Source organism: Ambystoma mexicanum, chromosome 5p, assembly GCF_040938575.1.
Source record: "Ambystoma mexicanum isolate Mex_15411 chromosome 5p, UKY_AmexF1_1, whole genome shotgun sequence".
NCBI lineage: Eukaryota > Metazoa > Chordata > Amphibia > Caudata > Ambystomatidae > Ambystoma > Ambystoma mexicanum.
In genome coordinates, this window is record NC_090930.1 from 451,196,541 (window position 1) to 451,213,029 (window position 16,489).

Sequence of the window (16,489 nt, forward strand, 5' to 3'; positions counted from 1 at the left end):
TTCATGCTTGTCATGGATTTGGTTCAGATGCTTGGGTTTTTGTCACACACACCCCTCCTGCTTCCCGTTTCCATGGGCTTGCAAAAGGTGTGCCCAAGTGAAATTGACGTACATGGTGACATTGGACTCCCATGAGCTGTGTGGGCAGTCTGTAGTCAATACTGTGTATACATTCATAGTGCATATTGTTGTTGTATTGTACACTGCATGGTGTATTGATATGTGCCTCTGCATCCATCTCATCCTCCATATTTGCAGGTCCATTCCTCATGTCTTCACAATGCGGTCCACCTTGGAACTGGAGTCCATGTTGTAAGCAGTGCACCTACACTCTTGCGTGGCGCTAACACTGTATACTTGGAAGTGTTCGGAGGGCTGTCATCATCAGGTGGTGAGGCTAGCTAATTTTTAAGTCTGTAATGTCATGTTTAAGGTAGGTTGGAGGTTGTGTAGGTAATTGGTATTCTTGGTAAGTATTTGGTAATGTGGGTTGTAGGTCCTGCACTACTGTGAGCATTTCATGTGTGGACGTGTTTCCATTAGGGACACTGTAGCTGCTGACACTTGGGGCACGTTGTGGGGATTCATTTCTTTCCTCTCACATTGAATTACATGCCATGGTATGACATGGCACTGTTTTCATGTAGTATTTTGCAAGTGGGTATTCATTTCTGCAGCATGGAAGTGTCTTTTCATGACACTGCATTGGTGGTGTTTGTGTAGGTAGGGATGCACACATTGTGACACTTCCACATGAACAATCTCAGGCTGCTATGGTTCTGACAGTTGACAGTCCCTTTGTTCGTCTTTATTGTCAGGTCGAGTCATCATTGCTTATCAGATGGTATGTGCCAGGCCTGTGTGCACTCCACTGGGGTGTGATTTCTAGGTGAAGTAATTAGCCACCAGCTGCGTGCGGGCTGCCTCACCCTGTGCCCTCTCCCCTCCCATGCGCAGCGGGCGTGCATGTGGTTGGGGATGTGGGGGCACCACCATGTCCACAGCCAGGCCCCGGCGTGTTGCAACATTGTGCAAGATACATGCTGCCACTATGATCATGCACACTACTGGGGGCGCATATAACAGCTGCCCGCCAGAACGGTCAAGGGAGCGAAAGCGTGACTTGAGCACTCCGAATGTGCGCTCCACTATGCCCCGGGTTGCAATATGGGCTGTGTTGTATCTTACCTCTGGAGGCGTGATGGGGTTCCGAATTGGCGTCATCATGTGGGTGCTCAGAGGGTAGGCACTGTCCCCTGGTGAGGAGGTGATGGGTATCATTAGTGGGGTAGTGACATAACTCTGCATCTGACATGCATGCATGTGCAGTGGCATTCATACTCACCAAGCAGCCATGTATCGCCATGCCGCCCAGCTTCTAGGTCCCTACTTAGGGTAGACATTCGGTAAATGAAGCTGTCGTGGGTGGACCCTGGATAGTTGGCATATACTGAGGTGATGATTCCCTTAGCATTATATACTACCTGCACATTGATGGAATGCCAGTGCTTGCGGTTCCTATAGATGTGCTCAGATTCCCTGGGGGGACGTAGTGCCACATGGGTGCAGTCAATGGCACCTAGCACTTTTGGGAATTGTGCCACACCGTAGAAATCGAGGGTGGCAGCCTGCCTTTCTGCAGGTGTCCTGGGCAGGTATATGTGCCTACGGACTGATGGGCGTGCAGTGATGATGTTCAAGACCTGGTGTAGGCAGCGTGACTGCGTGGCCTGTGACACCCCACCCACTATGGCACTTGTCCGCTGAAATTATCCTGTGGCCAAGAAGTGCAGTACATTGAGGACCTTCTCCAGGGGGCTGAGTGCTTGGGAGCACAGGGTGGGTGATGTGAGGTCATCCTCCCACTCACTGACCAGGTCCAGTATTATGTGTGGGGGAAACATGTACCTCCCATACACCTGGTCATCAGGCATCCCAAAAAAGGTGGTTCTGGGAGTGAAAATTCGGGCCCTCACTATCCTCCTCCTCCTCCTTTGGTAACCTATGGCCACTGCTGCTAGGAATGGTATATTCATCCTGGCGTATGAGCTTGTTTGTTGTTTGCGCGCACTTTTATGCTGCGCGGGTCGACGTACGCCTGCTTCATGCTGGCATACGTATCTCAGGATTGGACCATTTATTTTTCGGCATGTCGTAGGCGAACGTGTGAATCTTCCCGCCCACCCCAGGAATACACGTAGCACGCTCTCTCAGGCCCAGTCGCGGGTAAATATTCCCACCCACCCCTGGAATACAAGTATCCCACTCTCACAGGCCCAGTCGCGTGTGGAAGTTCACGCACACCCTGTAGTACACGTACCCAGGCCAATCGCGTGGGGAAGTTCACGCGCGCCCCGAAGTACACGTACCCAGGCCAATCGCGTGTGGGACTTCCCGCGCACCCCGAAGTACACGTACCCAGGCTAATCGTGTGTGGAACTTCCCGCGCACCCCGAAGTACACGTACCCAGGCCAATCGCGTGTGGAACTTCCCGTGCACTCCGTAGTACACGTTCCCAGGACAATCGCGTGTGGAACTTCCCACGCACCCCGAAGTACACGTACCCAGGCAAATCGCACAGCTGGGGGGTGGGGGTGCAGGGGGACATGAGTGGGGGCCTGGTGGAGGCTGCCCCTGCACTGCTGGGGGGTGGGGGTGCAGGGAGACATGAGTGGGGGCCTGGTGGAGGCTGCCCCTGCACTGCTGGGGGGTGGGGGTGGTGGTAGACATGGGTGGGGGCCTGGTGGAGGCTGCCCCTGGTGGCTGGGGGGTGGGGGTTGTGGGAGACATGAGTGGGGGCCTGGTGGAGCCTGCCCCTGCACTGCTGGGGGGTGGGGGTGCAGGGAGACATGAGTGGGGGCCTGGTGGAGGCTGCCCCTGGTGGCTGGGGGGTGGGGGTGATGGGAGACATGAGTGGGGGCCTGGTGGAGGCTGCCGCTGCACTGCTGGGGGTGGGGGTGCAGGGAGACATGAGTGGGGGCCTGGTGGAGGCTGCCCCTGCACTGCTGGAGGGTGGGGGTGGTGGTAGACATGGGTGGGGGCCTGGTGGAGGCTGCCCCTGCACTGCTGCGGGGTGGGGGTGGGGGTGATGGGAGACATGAGTGGGGGCCTGGTGGAGGCTGCCCCTGCACTGCTGGGGGGTGGGGGTGCAGGGAGACATAAGTGGGAGCCTGGTGGAGGCTGCCGCTGCACTGCTGGGGGGTGGGGGTGATGGGAGACATGAGTGGGGGCCTGGTGGAGGCTGCCCCTGCACTGCTGGGGGTAATAGGGGACATGAGTGGGGGCCTGGTGGAGGCTGCCCCTGGTGGGTGGCTGGGTGGTGGGGGTGATGGGAGACATGAGTGGGGGCCTGGTGGAGGCTGCCCCTGCACTGCTGGGGATGGGGGTGATGGAATACATGAGTTGGACATGAGTGGGGGCCTGGTGGAGGCTGCCCCTGCACTGCTGGGGGGTGGGTGTGGTGGTAGACATGGGTGGGGGGCTGGTGGAGGCTGGTCCTGCACTGCTAGGGGGTGGGGGTGATGGGAGACATGAGTGGGGGCCTGGTGGAGGCTGCCCCTGCACTGCTTGGGGGTGGGGGTGCAGGGAGACATGAGTGGGGGCCTGGTGGAGGCTGCCCCTGGTGGCTGGGGGGTGGGGGTGGTGGGAGACATGAGTTGGACATGAGTGGGGGCCTGGTGGAGGCTTCCCCTGCACTGCTGGGGTGTGGGGGTAATAGGGGACATGAGTGGGGGCCTGGTGGAGGCTGTCCCTGGTGGTTGGGGGGTGGGGGTGATGGGAGACATGAGTGGGGGCCTGGTGGAGGCTGCCCCTGGTGGCTGGGGGGTGGGGGTGATGGGAGACATGACATGAGTGGGGGCCTGGTGGAGGCTGCCCCTGCATTGCTGGGGGTGGGGGTGATGGGAGACATGAGTTGGACATGAGTGGGGGCCTGGTGGAGGCTGCCCCTGCACTGCTGGGGGATGGGGGTGATGGGAGACATGAGTGGGGACCTGGTGGAGGCTGCCCCTGGTGGCTGGGGGGTGGGTGTGGTGGGTGACATGAGTGGGGGCCTGGTGGAGGCTGCCCCTGGTGGCTGGGGGGTGGGTGTGGTGGGTGACATGAGTGGGGGCCTGGTGGAGGCTGCCCCTGCACTGCTGGGGGGGTTAGGGGTGCAGGGAGACATGAGTGGGGGCCTGGTGGAGGCTGCCCCTGCACTGCTGGGGGGTGGGGGTGGTGGTAGACATGGGTGGGGGCCTGGTGGAGGCTGCCCCTGCACTGCTGGGCGGTGGGGGTGGTGGTAGACATGGGTGGGGGCCTGGTTGAGGCTGCCCCTGCACTGCTTGGGGGTGGGGGTGCAAGGAGACATGAGTGGGGGCCTGGTGGAGGCTGCCCCTGGTGGCTGGGGGGTGGGGGTGATGGGAGACAGGAGTGGGGGCCTGGTGGGGGCTGCCCCTGAACTGCTGGGGGTGGGGGTGGTCGTAGACATGGGTGAGGGCCTGGTAGAGGCTGCCCCTGCATTGCTGGGGGGTGGGGGTGCAGGAAGACATGAGTGGGGGCCTGGTGGAGGCTGCCCCTGCACTGCTGGGGGGTGGGGGTGGTGGTAGGCATGGGTGGGGGCCTGGTGGAGGCTGCCCCTGCACTGGTGGGGGGTGGGGGTGATGGGAGACATGAGTGGGGGCCTGGTGGAGGCTGCCCCTGGTGGCTGGGGGGTGGGTGTGGTGGGTGACATGAGTGGGGGCCTGGTGGAGGCTGCCCCTGCACTGCTGGGCGGTGGGGGTGATAGGGGACATGAGTGGGGGCTTGGTGGAGGCTGCCCTGGTGGCTAGGGGGTGAGGGTGCAGGGAAACATGAGTTGGACATGAGTGGGGGCCTGGTGGAGGCTGCCCCTGGTGGCTGGGGGGTGGGTGTGGTGGGTGACATGAGTGGGGGCCTGGTGGAGGCTGCCCCTGCACTGCTGGGGGGGTTAGGGGTGCAGGGAGACATGAGTGGGGGCCTGGTGGAGGCTGCCCCTGCACTGCTGGGGGGTGGGGGTGGTGGTAGACATGGGTGGGGGCCTGGTGGAGGCTGCCCCTGCACTGCTGGGCGGTGGGGGTGGTGGTAGACATGGGTGGGGGCCTGGTTGAGGCTGCCCCTGCACTGCTTGGGGGTGGGGGTGCAGGGAGACATGAGTGGGGGCCTGGTGGAGGCTGCCCCTGGTGGCTGGGGGGTGGGGGTGATGGGAGACAGGAGTGGGGGCCTGGTGGGGGCTGCCCCTGAACTGCTGGGGGTGGGGGTGGTCGTAGACATGGGTCAGGGCCTGGTAGAGGCTGCCCCTGCATTGCTGGGGGGTGGGGGTGCAGGAAGACATGAGTGGGGGCCTGGTGGAGGCTGCCCCTGCACTGCTGGGGGGTGGGGGTGGTGGTAGGCATGGGTGGGGGCCTGGTGGAGGCTGCCCCTGCACTGGTGGGGGGTGGGGGTGATGGGAGACATGAGTGGGGGCCTGGTGGAGGCTGCCCCTGGTGACTGGGGGGTGGGGGTGGTGGGAGGCATGAGTGGGGGCCTGGTGGAGGCTGCCCCTGCACTGCTGGGCGGTGGGGGTGATAGGGGACATGAGTGGGGGCTTGGTGGAGGCTGCCCTGGTGGCTAGGGGGTGAGGGTGCAGGGAAACATGAGTTGGACATGAGTGGGGGCCTGGTGGAGGCTGCCCCTGCACTGCTGGGGGTGGGGGGGGTGGTAGACATGGGTGGGGGCCTGGTGGAGGCTGCCCATGGTGGCTGGGGGTTGGGGGTGCAGGGAGACATGAGTGGGGGCCTGGTGGAGGCTGCCCCTGCACTGCTGGGGGGTGGGGGTGGTGGGAGACATGGGTGGGGGCCTGGTGGAGGCTGCCCCTGCTGGTGGTGGGGTGGGGGTGCAGGGGGACATGAGTGGGGGCCTGGTGGAGGCTGCCCCTGGTGGCTGCGGGGTGGGGGTGGTGGTAGACATGGGTGGGGGCCTGGTGGAGGCAGCCCCTGCACTGCTGGGGGGTGGGAGTGATAGTGGACATGAATGGGGGCCTGGTGGAGGCTGCCCCTGGTGGCTGGGGGGTGGGGGTGATAGGGGACATGAGTGGGGGCCTGGTGGAGGCTGCCCCTGCACTGCTTGGGGGTGGGGGTGCAGGGAGACATGAGTTGGACATGAGTGGGGACCTGGTGGAGGCTGCCCCTGGTGGCTGGGGGGTCGGGGTGGTGGTAGACATGGGTGGGGGCCTGGTGGAGGGTGCCCCTGGTGGCTAGGGGGTGGGGGTTCAGGGAGACATGTGTTGGTGATCAGTAGTGCAAGGTGACATGTGGGTTGGCTGGGGGGCATGGCCATGGTGGATGGGTTGCCTGTGGGACATGAGCAGGGGTGCAGGGTAGTCCCCTGTGGTGTGGGCTGCCTGCAGGGGCCATGGAGGGTGTAGAGGGAACACCTGGGAGGACCCACACGGCCAAATCACGTGTAGCATTCCTCGGCACCACCTAAATACACGTACCCTGCTGAAATCGCGTGTGAATCTTCCCGCGCACCTCAGAATACACATACCCTGGCCAATCGCGTGTGGAACTTCCTGTGCATCCCGAAGTACACGTACCCAGGCCAATCGCATGTGGAACTTCCCGCGCACCCCGAAGTATACGTACCCAGGCCAATCGCGTGTGGAATTTCCCGCGCACCCCGAAACACACGTATCCAGGCCAATCGCGTGTGGAACTTCCCGCGCACCCCGAAACACACGTACCCAGGCTAATCGCGTTTGGAACTTCCCGCGCACCCTGTCCAATCGCGTGTGGAACTTCCCGCGCACCCCGAAACACACGTACCCAGGCCAATCGCCTGTGGAACGTCCCGCGCACCCTGAAGTACACGTACCCAGGCCAATGGCGTGTGCAACTTCCCGCGCACCCCGAAACACACGTACCCAGGCTAATCGCGTGTGGAACTTTCCGCGCACCCCGTAGTACACGTACCCAGGCCAATCGCGTGTGGGACTTCCCGCGCACCCCGAAGTACACGTACCCAGGCCAATCGAGTGTGGAACTTCCCACGCACCCCGTAGTACACGTACCCAGGCTAATCGCGTGTGGGACTTCCCGCGCACCCAGGTACACACGCACACGCTATTTTTCACACAGCGGGTGTCCGTGTTTGTCGGTACCCCTTTGCATCTCATTTGTCCTAGAGGGCCACTATATGGACCATTCATCATGGCTGTATATGGGAGCTTTTTGTTATCGCACATTTTGGGGGCCTGGTGGAGGCTGCCCCTGCACTGCTGGGGGGTGGGGGGGTGGTAGACATGGGTGGGGGCCTGGTGGAGGCTGCCCCTGGTGGCTGGGGGGTGGGGGTTGTGGGAGACATGAGTGGGGGCCTGGTGGAGCCTGCCCCTGCACTGCTGGGGGGTGGGGGTGCAGGGAGACATGAGTGGGGGCCTGGTGGAGGCTGCCCCTGGTGGCTGGGGGGTGGGGGTGATGGGAGACATGAGTGGGGGCCTGGTGGAGGCTGCCCCTGCACTGCTGGGGGTGGGGGTGCAGGGAGACATGAGTGGGGGCCTGGTGGAGGCTGCCCCTGCACTGCTGGAGGGTGGGGGTGGTGGTAGACATGGGTGGGGGCCTGGTGGAGGCTGCCCCTGCACTGCTGCGGGGTGGGGGTGGGGGTGATGGGAGACATGAGTGGGGGCCTGGTGGAGGCTGCCCCTGCACTGCTGGGGGGTGGGGGTGCAGGGAGACATGAGTGGGAGCCTGGTGGAGGCTGCCGCTGCACTGCTGGGGGGTGGGGGTGATGGGAGACATGAGTGGGGGCCTGGTGGAGGCTGCCCCTGCACTGCTGGGGGTAATAGGGGACATGAGTGGGGGCCTGGTGGAGGCTGCCCCTGGTGGGTGGCTGGGTGGTGGGGGTGATGGGAGACATGAGTGGGGGCCTGGTGGAGGCTGCCCCTGCACTGCTGGGGATGGGGGTGATGGAATACATGAGTTGGACATGAGTGGGGGCCTGGTGGAGGCTGCCCCTGCACTGCTGGGGGGTGGGTGTGGTGGTAGACATGGGTGGGGGGCTGGTGGAGGCTGGTCCTGCACTGCTGGGGGGTGGGGGTGATGGGAGACATGAGTGGGGGCCTGGTGGAGGCTGCCCCTGCACTGCTTGGGGGTGGGGGTGCAGGGAGACATGAGTGGGGGCCTGGTGGAGGCTGCCCCTGGTGGCTGGGGGGTGGGGGTGGTGGGAGAAATGAGTTGGACATGAGTGGGGGCCTGGTGGAGGCTTCCCCTGCACTGCTGGGGTGTGGGGGTAATAGGGGACATGAGTGGGGGCCTGGTGGAGGCTGTCCCTGGTGGTTGGGGGGTGGGGGTGATGGGAGACATGATTGGGGGCCTGGTGGAGGCTGCCCCTGGTGGCTGGGGGGTGGGGGTGCAGGGAGACATGACATGAGTGGGGGCCTGGTGGAGGCTGCCCCTGCATTGCTGGGGGTGGGGGTGATGGGAGACATGAGTTGGACATGAGTGGGGGCCTGGTGGAGGCTGCCCCTGCACTGCTGGGGGGTGGGGGTGATGGGAGACATGAGTGGGGACCTGGTGGAGGCTGCCCCTGGTGGCTGGGGGGTGGGGGTGGTGGGAGACATGAGTGGGGGCCTGGTGGAGGCTGCCCCTGGTGGCTGGGGGTGGGGGTGATGAGAGACATGAGTGGGGGCCTGGTGGAGGCTGCCCCTGCACTGCTGGGGGGTGGGAGTGCAGGGAGACATGAGTGGGGGCCTGGTGGAGGCTGCCCCTGCACTGCTGGGGGGTGGGGGTGGTGGTAGACATGGGTGGGGGCCTGGTGGAGGCTGCCCCTGCACTGCTGGGGGGTGGGGGTGATGGGAGACATGAGTGGGGGCCTGGTGGAGGCTGCCCCTGCACTGCTGGGGGGTTGGGGTGCAGGGTGACATGAGTGGGGGCCTGATGGAGGCTGCCCCTGGTGGCTGGGGGGTGGGTGTGGTGGGTGACATGAGTGGGGGCCTGGTGGAGGCTGCCCCTGCACTGCTGGGGGGGTTAGGGGTGCAGGGAGACATGAGTGGGGGCCTGGTGGAGGCTGCCCCTGCACTGCTGGGGGGTGGGGGTGGTGGTAGACATGGGTGGGGGCCTGGTTGAGGCTGCCCCTGCACTGCTTGGGGGTGGGGGTGCAGGGAGACATGAGTGGGGGCCTGGTGGAGGCTGCCCCTGGTGGCTGGGGGGTGGGGGTGATGGGAGACAGGAGTGGGGGCCTGGTGGGGGCTGCCCCTGAACTGCTGGGGGTGGGGGTGGTGGTAGACATGGGTGAGGGCCTGGTAGAGGCTGCCCCTGCATTGCTGGGGGGTGGGGGTGCAGGAAGACATGAGTGGGGGCCTGGTGGAGGCTGCCCCTGCACTGCTGGGGGGTGGGGGTGGTGGTAGGCATGGGTGGGGGCCTGGTGGAGGCTGCCCCTGCACTGGTGGGGGCTGGGGGTGATGGGAGACATGAGTGGGGGCCTGGTGGAGGCTGCCCCTGGTGACTGGGGGGTGGGGGTGGTGGGAGGCATGAGTGGGGGCCTGGTGGAGGCTGCCCCTGCACTGCTGGGCGGTGCGGGTGATAGGGGACATGAGTGGGGGCTTGGTGGAGGCTGCCCTGGTGGCTAGGGGGTGAGGGTGCAGGGAAACATGAGTTGGACATGAGTGGGGGCCTGGTGGAGGCTGCCCCTGCACTGCTGGGGGTGGGGGGGGGGGTGGTAGACATGGGTGGGGGCCTGGTGGAGGCTGCCCATGGTGGCTGGGGGTTGGGGGTGCAGGGAGACATGAGTGGGGGCCTGGTGGAGGCTGCCCCTGCACTGCTGGGGGGTGGGGGTGGTGGGAGACATGGGTGGGGGCCTGGTGGAGGCTGCCCCTGCTGGTGGTGGGGTGGGGGTGCAGGGGGACATGAGTGGGGGCCTGGTGGAGGCTGCCCCTGGTGGCTGCGGGGTGGGGGTGGTGGTAGACATGGGTGGGGGCCTGGTGGAGGCAGCCCCTGCACTGCTGGGGGGTGGGAGTGATAGTGGACATGAATGGGGGCCTGGTGGAGGCTGCCCCTGGTGGCTGGGGGGTGGGGGTGATAGGGGACATGAGTGGGGGCCTGGTGGAGGCTGCCCCTGCACTGCTTGGGGGTGGGGGTGCAGGGAGACATGAGTTGGACATGAGTGGGGACCTGGTGGAGGCTGCCCCTGGTGGCTGGGGGGTCGGGTGGTGGTAGACATGGGTGGGGGCCTGGTGGAGGGTGCCCCTGGTGGCTAGTGGGTGGGGGTTCAGGGAGACATGTGTTGGTGATCAGTAGTGCAAGGTGACATGTGGGTTGGCTGGGGGGCATGGCCATGGTGGATGGGTTGCCTGTGGGACATGAGCAGGGGTGCAGGGTAGTCCCCTGTGGTGTGGGCTGCCTGCAGGGGCCATGGAGGGTGTAGAGGGAACACCTGGGAGGACCCACACGGCCAAATCACGTGTAGCATTCCTCGGCACCACCTAAATACACGTACCCTGCTGAAATCGCGTGTGAATCTTCCCGCGCACCTCAGAATACACATACCCTGGCCAATCGCGTGTGGAACTTCCTGTGCATCCCGAAGTACACGTACCCAGGCCAATCGCATGTGGAACTTCCCGCGCACCCCGAAGTACACGTACCCAGGCCAATCGCGTGTGGAATTTCCCGCGCACCCCGAAACACACGTATCCAGGCCAATCGCGTGTGGAACTTCCCGCGCACCCCGAAACACACGTACCCAGGCTAATCGCGTTTGGAACTTCCCGCGCACCCTGTCCAATCGCGTGTGGAACTTCCCGCGCACCCCGAAACACACGTACCCAGGCCAATCGCCTGTGGAACGTCCCGCGCACCCTGAAGTACACGTACCCAGGCCAATGGCGTGTGCAACTTCCCGCGCACCCCGAAACACACGTACCCAGGCTAATCGCGTGTGGAACTTTCCGCGCACCCCGTAGTACACGTACCCAGGCCAATCGCGTGTGGGACTTCCCGCGCACCCCGAAGTACACGTACCCAGGCCAATCGAGTGTGGAACTTCCCACGCACCCCGTAGTACACGTACCCAGGCTAATCGCGTGTGGGACTTCCCGCGCACCCAGGTACACACGCTATTTTTCACACAGCGGGTGTCCGTGTTTGTCGGTACCCCTTTGCATCTCATTTGTCCTAGAGGGCCACTATATGGACCATTCATCATGGCTGTATATGGGAGCTTTTTGTTATCGCACATTTTGGTGCACATTTTTTTCAGGCGCAGGGACGCTACCGCCTGCTTTCTTGTGGCATACATGTTTGGCCCTGTGCGCGTCTTTGACCGTGCGCTGGTTTGCCCTATTCGATTCCATGAATACGAGTTGTAGGCGAGCGTGTGGGCGTTCCGCGCACTTGCCCCCTGTACTTCCCCCGTGACGCCCATATTTTCACGCGTTGTTCCCCATTCCGAGTGTTACGCCCCGTGTTACGCCTACTTTTGTGATGTGCGCCGCGCTTTGTGTGATTTCGCAGTGGCCGTGGCGCACGCTGTTGGATGACCTGTGCGCCAGCGTGTGCGGCGCACATTTTCAGCGCACATTTTCAGCGCACATCCAATGTTTTTCTCGCACACGGACTTCCATGAATCGATGTGTGCTGGTTTCCCTGTGATTTTCGCACTTTTACTGCGAATCGCACGTTTTGGCACATCTGCGCGGGAATTTTCGGCGCACATTAATTCCATGAATCGACCCCCTACTCTTTTTGAAAATACAAAATAAACTATTCTGTCTAACTAAGGAATGTTTTCAGAGTACAAATATTGTGGCCAAATAACTTTTGTGACCCCCTTGCTTTAGGTTACACTACTAACGTTGTTTAAACCAAAAACAATTTGTTTTAAAACTAACTTTTTGTATTTCAGCAGAGTGGGTAGTTTTGGCTTTTAGATATTTTTTACATTAGTCCCAATCCACTTTTTGCTCTAAGGGACGACCTCGATATATCTTTTGTATGTGCAGATAGTGGTATCAGTTATTGGTCTCCGACAAAACCACGAGATCTGAATTTTCAGGATTTAAATTATGAAAAACCCATTTTGCTTGCCCGAGAATTTACACCTTTCTTTTTTTGTTGGCATTTTATTTATTTTTCTTGCGATAATCGACTGGCTCCTCTGAATTAATTAACCTTTCGTCACTGGCATCCTTTGTCTCCTGCTAAACATCCTGCTGGTGTCGGGGCAAAACAATTTCCCAGACTTGTCTACTCTGGTGCATTCATCCTGTATTGGCTTTTAGGGCTCCTATGTACCAACTGTGTTCGATGTCGTCACTTGGGACCCTCTTTGCCCTTTGTAAATCCCTCAACAAATTGTTTTGTTCTTGGTTATTTTTCCACAATGATTGTAGTATTTGCAGAAGGATTTTTATCTCCCCATTTAAAGTGCTGTATAACCAAACCAATGCTTGGAATGTCTCACGAATTGCCAGATTTGCCCTGGGTCCAATGAGCTATTGAATGTACCTGCTTTTAAGAAATCATGTGTATATGACAACCGTTACCTGCATTCTCTTTAAGGGTGTTGTCGCACAAAAGCTTTGACTGGACCGTCTGTGGTATCCTTATTCTCCTCATTTTCCAAGCTGTTGCATAGCTCCACCTCTGCCAGGGGTCTCTTCAAACCGTTTGCCACACTTGACCCCATGCTATTCCTTGCTATGTCAAAACTCATGAATGTTTAATAAGGGGGACATAGCTTCCTGAGGCTCCTTTATATTTGGTGATTTAGTGATTTGGCAGCCAGTAGATTCCTCTATGTGTTTTGTCAAGGGGGCATTCAATCATGACATTTATGTGGAGGGCGGTTAGAATTGTGCAATCTGACAACTAATTTTCCCACTGTGGTGACCGTACACTGTTAACCATGGGCTGGATACTTCTGAGGTTGTATCAAGTTGGTAAGTATGTAGTCATGTGTCCCTCAAATAACTTCCAGGACTACTTAATAAAGCTTCAATTTTTAAAATGGCTAAAAACAGTTTACCACGTTTACTGCTCCTGCAGCTCTGATAATGAGGACTTATTCGTGCTTTCTTCATTGACAACTGCTGAAAACTGTTCTCAGCAGTGCACTCTGTGACAGCGCTCCGCAGCACATGATGACTTTTTAACAAACTGTAGTGTATCCACAATCACTGTCAGGGATGCAACAATGCCCAGTAGCACCACCAGTCTGCTTAAAACTGCACTCAGCAGTGCACCCCACAATGGCGCTCCGTAATTTGGGATCCCTTTTTAACAAATATCTGTGTAGCCATAATCATTGTCTAGGCTGCAACAATGCTCAGTTGCACCACCGCCCTGATGAAAACTGCACAGTGACGGCGCTCCATGCCACAGGATAACTTTTGAACAAACAACAGTGAGTCCACAATCACCGTCCGGGATGCAACAATGCTCAGTAGGAGCACAAGCCTGCTGAACACTGCACTCAGTAGTGTACTCTGCAGCACCATGCCTCACAACCACTTCTTAAAAAACAACAGTGTAACCGCAATCACCGTTCAGGCTGCAACAATGCTCATTAGCCCCACCAGCCTGCTTAAAACTGCATTCAGCAGTGCACTCCCCAACAGCACGCCGCTGGATCACTTTTTAACAAACAGCAGTGCACCCAAAATCACTGGTCAGGCTGCAACAACGTTTAGTAGCACCACCAGCCTGCTGAAAACTGCACTCAGCAGGGCACTCCAATATTATATAGCGTGATTAATAGCAGAGTAGATATCTGCATGATAAAACTAGAAAGGAAAGGTGAATCGTTGGAGCAACAAGTAATTGTCTTACTGAAGTAAAGTAATACACATCCGAATAATGGAGGAGGTAGTGTGTTGCTACAGAGACGGAGGCAGTGTAAAGAACGTGATGTTCTGTTAGGGTATGTCAGAGAAAGGGGACACTTTGAGGGAAGCTGCGCCACAATAGGTCTAGGAATGCCTGATGTAGCAACTGCTCAACAAACAGAAACAGAAACACTGGCCGTCTGAAATCAACAAAGCATGTTATGAAGGAAGTAAAAGGGCAGTCCATCACAATTAAATAATTGCAATGCTATGAAGACAATTAACAAGCAATGAGCATTATTATTATGATTATTGGTATGATTATTTTCAGTAACATGATAACAGCAATAATAACTGAGATCCTGCGTACGTCTTAATAACAGCTCACTGATTTATGCAGTCACTCTTTCGCCGTTTTCATGCTTGGAATCAGCTTAAGATGCTACAGAAAGAAATGCTATTGTTGCAGAATTGTGGACAGTTTTAATAAAGGAATTCCCTTCGTATCTCTTACAAGAAGCGATGCGTGCAATTGTATCATTAGACTATATTAATATGTAGTAAAACACATTCAGAGGGACACATAACATAGATATTGAACCAATTACATTTTTTCGTCTATAAAAGAAAGACACATTTAACTGATAACAGCAAAGCAAAGTCAAATGCAAAGGGACCGAGATGAAACTAATTAATTACATGTATAAGCCCGCGAGGAAGTGCAAGAAGCATAGCGAGGAAGATCTAAAGCGAATGTCTATTGATTTTTTCTTTTTTACAGAAGTTGTTTTAGCTCATTGTTCTTCAATACAACTTAAATTATCAGACGGTAGAACAATTATCTAACTAAAAGATTTAAACATGATGGACTAGCAAGCAATCTGCTGAACTAGCATTTGCTGGTCTAATGTAATGGCTTCTATTCCCCCACATTACTTGATGTTGCTGCAGATCTTCAATGGGGATAAAGAGCATGGGGTCATTTGTGTTTCTTTGCCCCCCTGCACACTCAGTCAAGCAGTTTGCATTGGAAAGCATTCCAGTCAAATCTCTCAACTAAATGTTTTTGCTCCTTAATATGTGTTACTTAAATAGATAAGAAATATATAATGTTTAAATGTATATAATAAAAAGTCAGCAACAGCGATCCTGCTGTGATGGTACATTTGGAAACCTCATGGCTAGAGCTCGTTTCGAAATGCAAAAATAACTTTTCTGATCTTTAATGAAACTACTTAAAATGTCACCAATAAAATGCACATCCAGCTCTGAATTTATTTTGAACGTTTAGTGGAGTTATGGTGAAGGGGCCTACGATATCAGAGGGTCCCAACAGTTGTATACTTCTTGCTCAAAACGACATAGACATTTTCACTCAGACCAACAGGAAAAATAGCTCAACGGATTTACAACAAACTTGAGTGAGAATGGTGCTTGGACACCATCTTGGATTCAGGTCCTTAGCTGAAAACAAATTTGAATGGACGTATAGAAGGTGGCCTGACCTGAAAGGGGGCTTCTTTCAAGAAAAGAAAAAAGGGAAAATGTGCCCCTGGTGTTTGCAGTCATGTATGGTGTAGTACAGACCCACGAGTTTGGGTCGTGTTGTTTTTTCATTGCCTGCCAAAGATGGAGCGGCTTTAAACCTACAAAAGCAACATTGTATGGGTTATAACCATGACCACCTGGGACATAATTGCATGAATCACTTCAAAATACATATTCAGCCTATCACACTCCACAGTGTGCTCTGGGCATGACAGTATGCTAGGCCCGTAGGCAACTGTTCCAATTTACACTGTGCTCAGAACATGGCAGAAGGCAATGGAATAGGCAAAATGAACATACTGGTAGGGCCCGATAGGCAGGGCCATAGTTTATGCCAAACGGGTGCTATTAGGGGTGGGTAAATTGGGCAGGGTTCTGGGAATTGTCACTCCTTTGTGCCATTCTGCTTCATAAGCAATGGCGGGGTGATGCAAAGCAAAATGGCAGACGGAAGCAGCGGCAAACACGGCATGCATATTTTCAATGGAAATTCACATGCAGAGAAGAATGCAGGTGGGCACTAATGATACACCTTGATTTGTAACTTTTTTTCCACTTGCGTTTTCCTATTTTGCTTGTAAGACAGCCATCTTGAAATGGCTTCAACCTAAATGAGTTCAATCGTATTTTGTTCTTGTATTTCCCCTTGGTGATTTATCCCACAAATTCATGTATCCCTATGCTTTCTCTTTCTCAAACACACTCCCCCCCTCTCTCTCTCTCTCTCTCTCTCTCTCTCTCTCTCTCTCTCTCTCTCTCTCTCTCTCTCTCTTTTCTCTCTCTCTTTCTCACCATACAAACACACGCATACACGCACACACATACCCAAGACTGACCTAACCTTTCAAACCACTGAAGCCAACATACCCAGAAAAGATATTAATATATATGTTCACTGAAAAAGCGTTCTTAAAGGGACGTTGTGGTTAAGTTGCACTAATATAAACCTATGAAATTCACTGAAAAAAAAACATTGTTAAAGGGACGTTATGGTTACAAGGAAAACCGAAAAACCTCAGCAATTCGCCAGTTATGGTAAGCTAAGCAACCATAACTCGCACCCGCACCATGAAGACTAACACCCAGGACATCAAAGATGACATCACAAATTTCATTGATGACATCACTGATGACATCACATGTAAGAG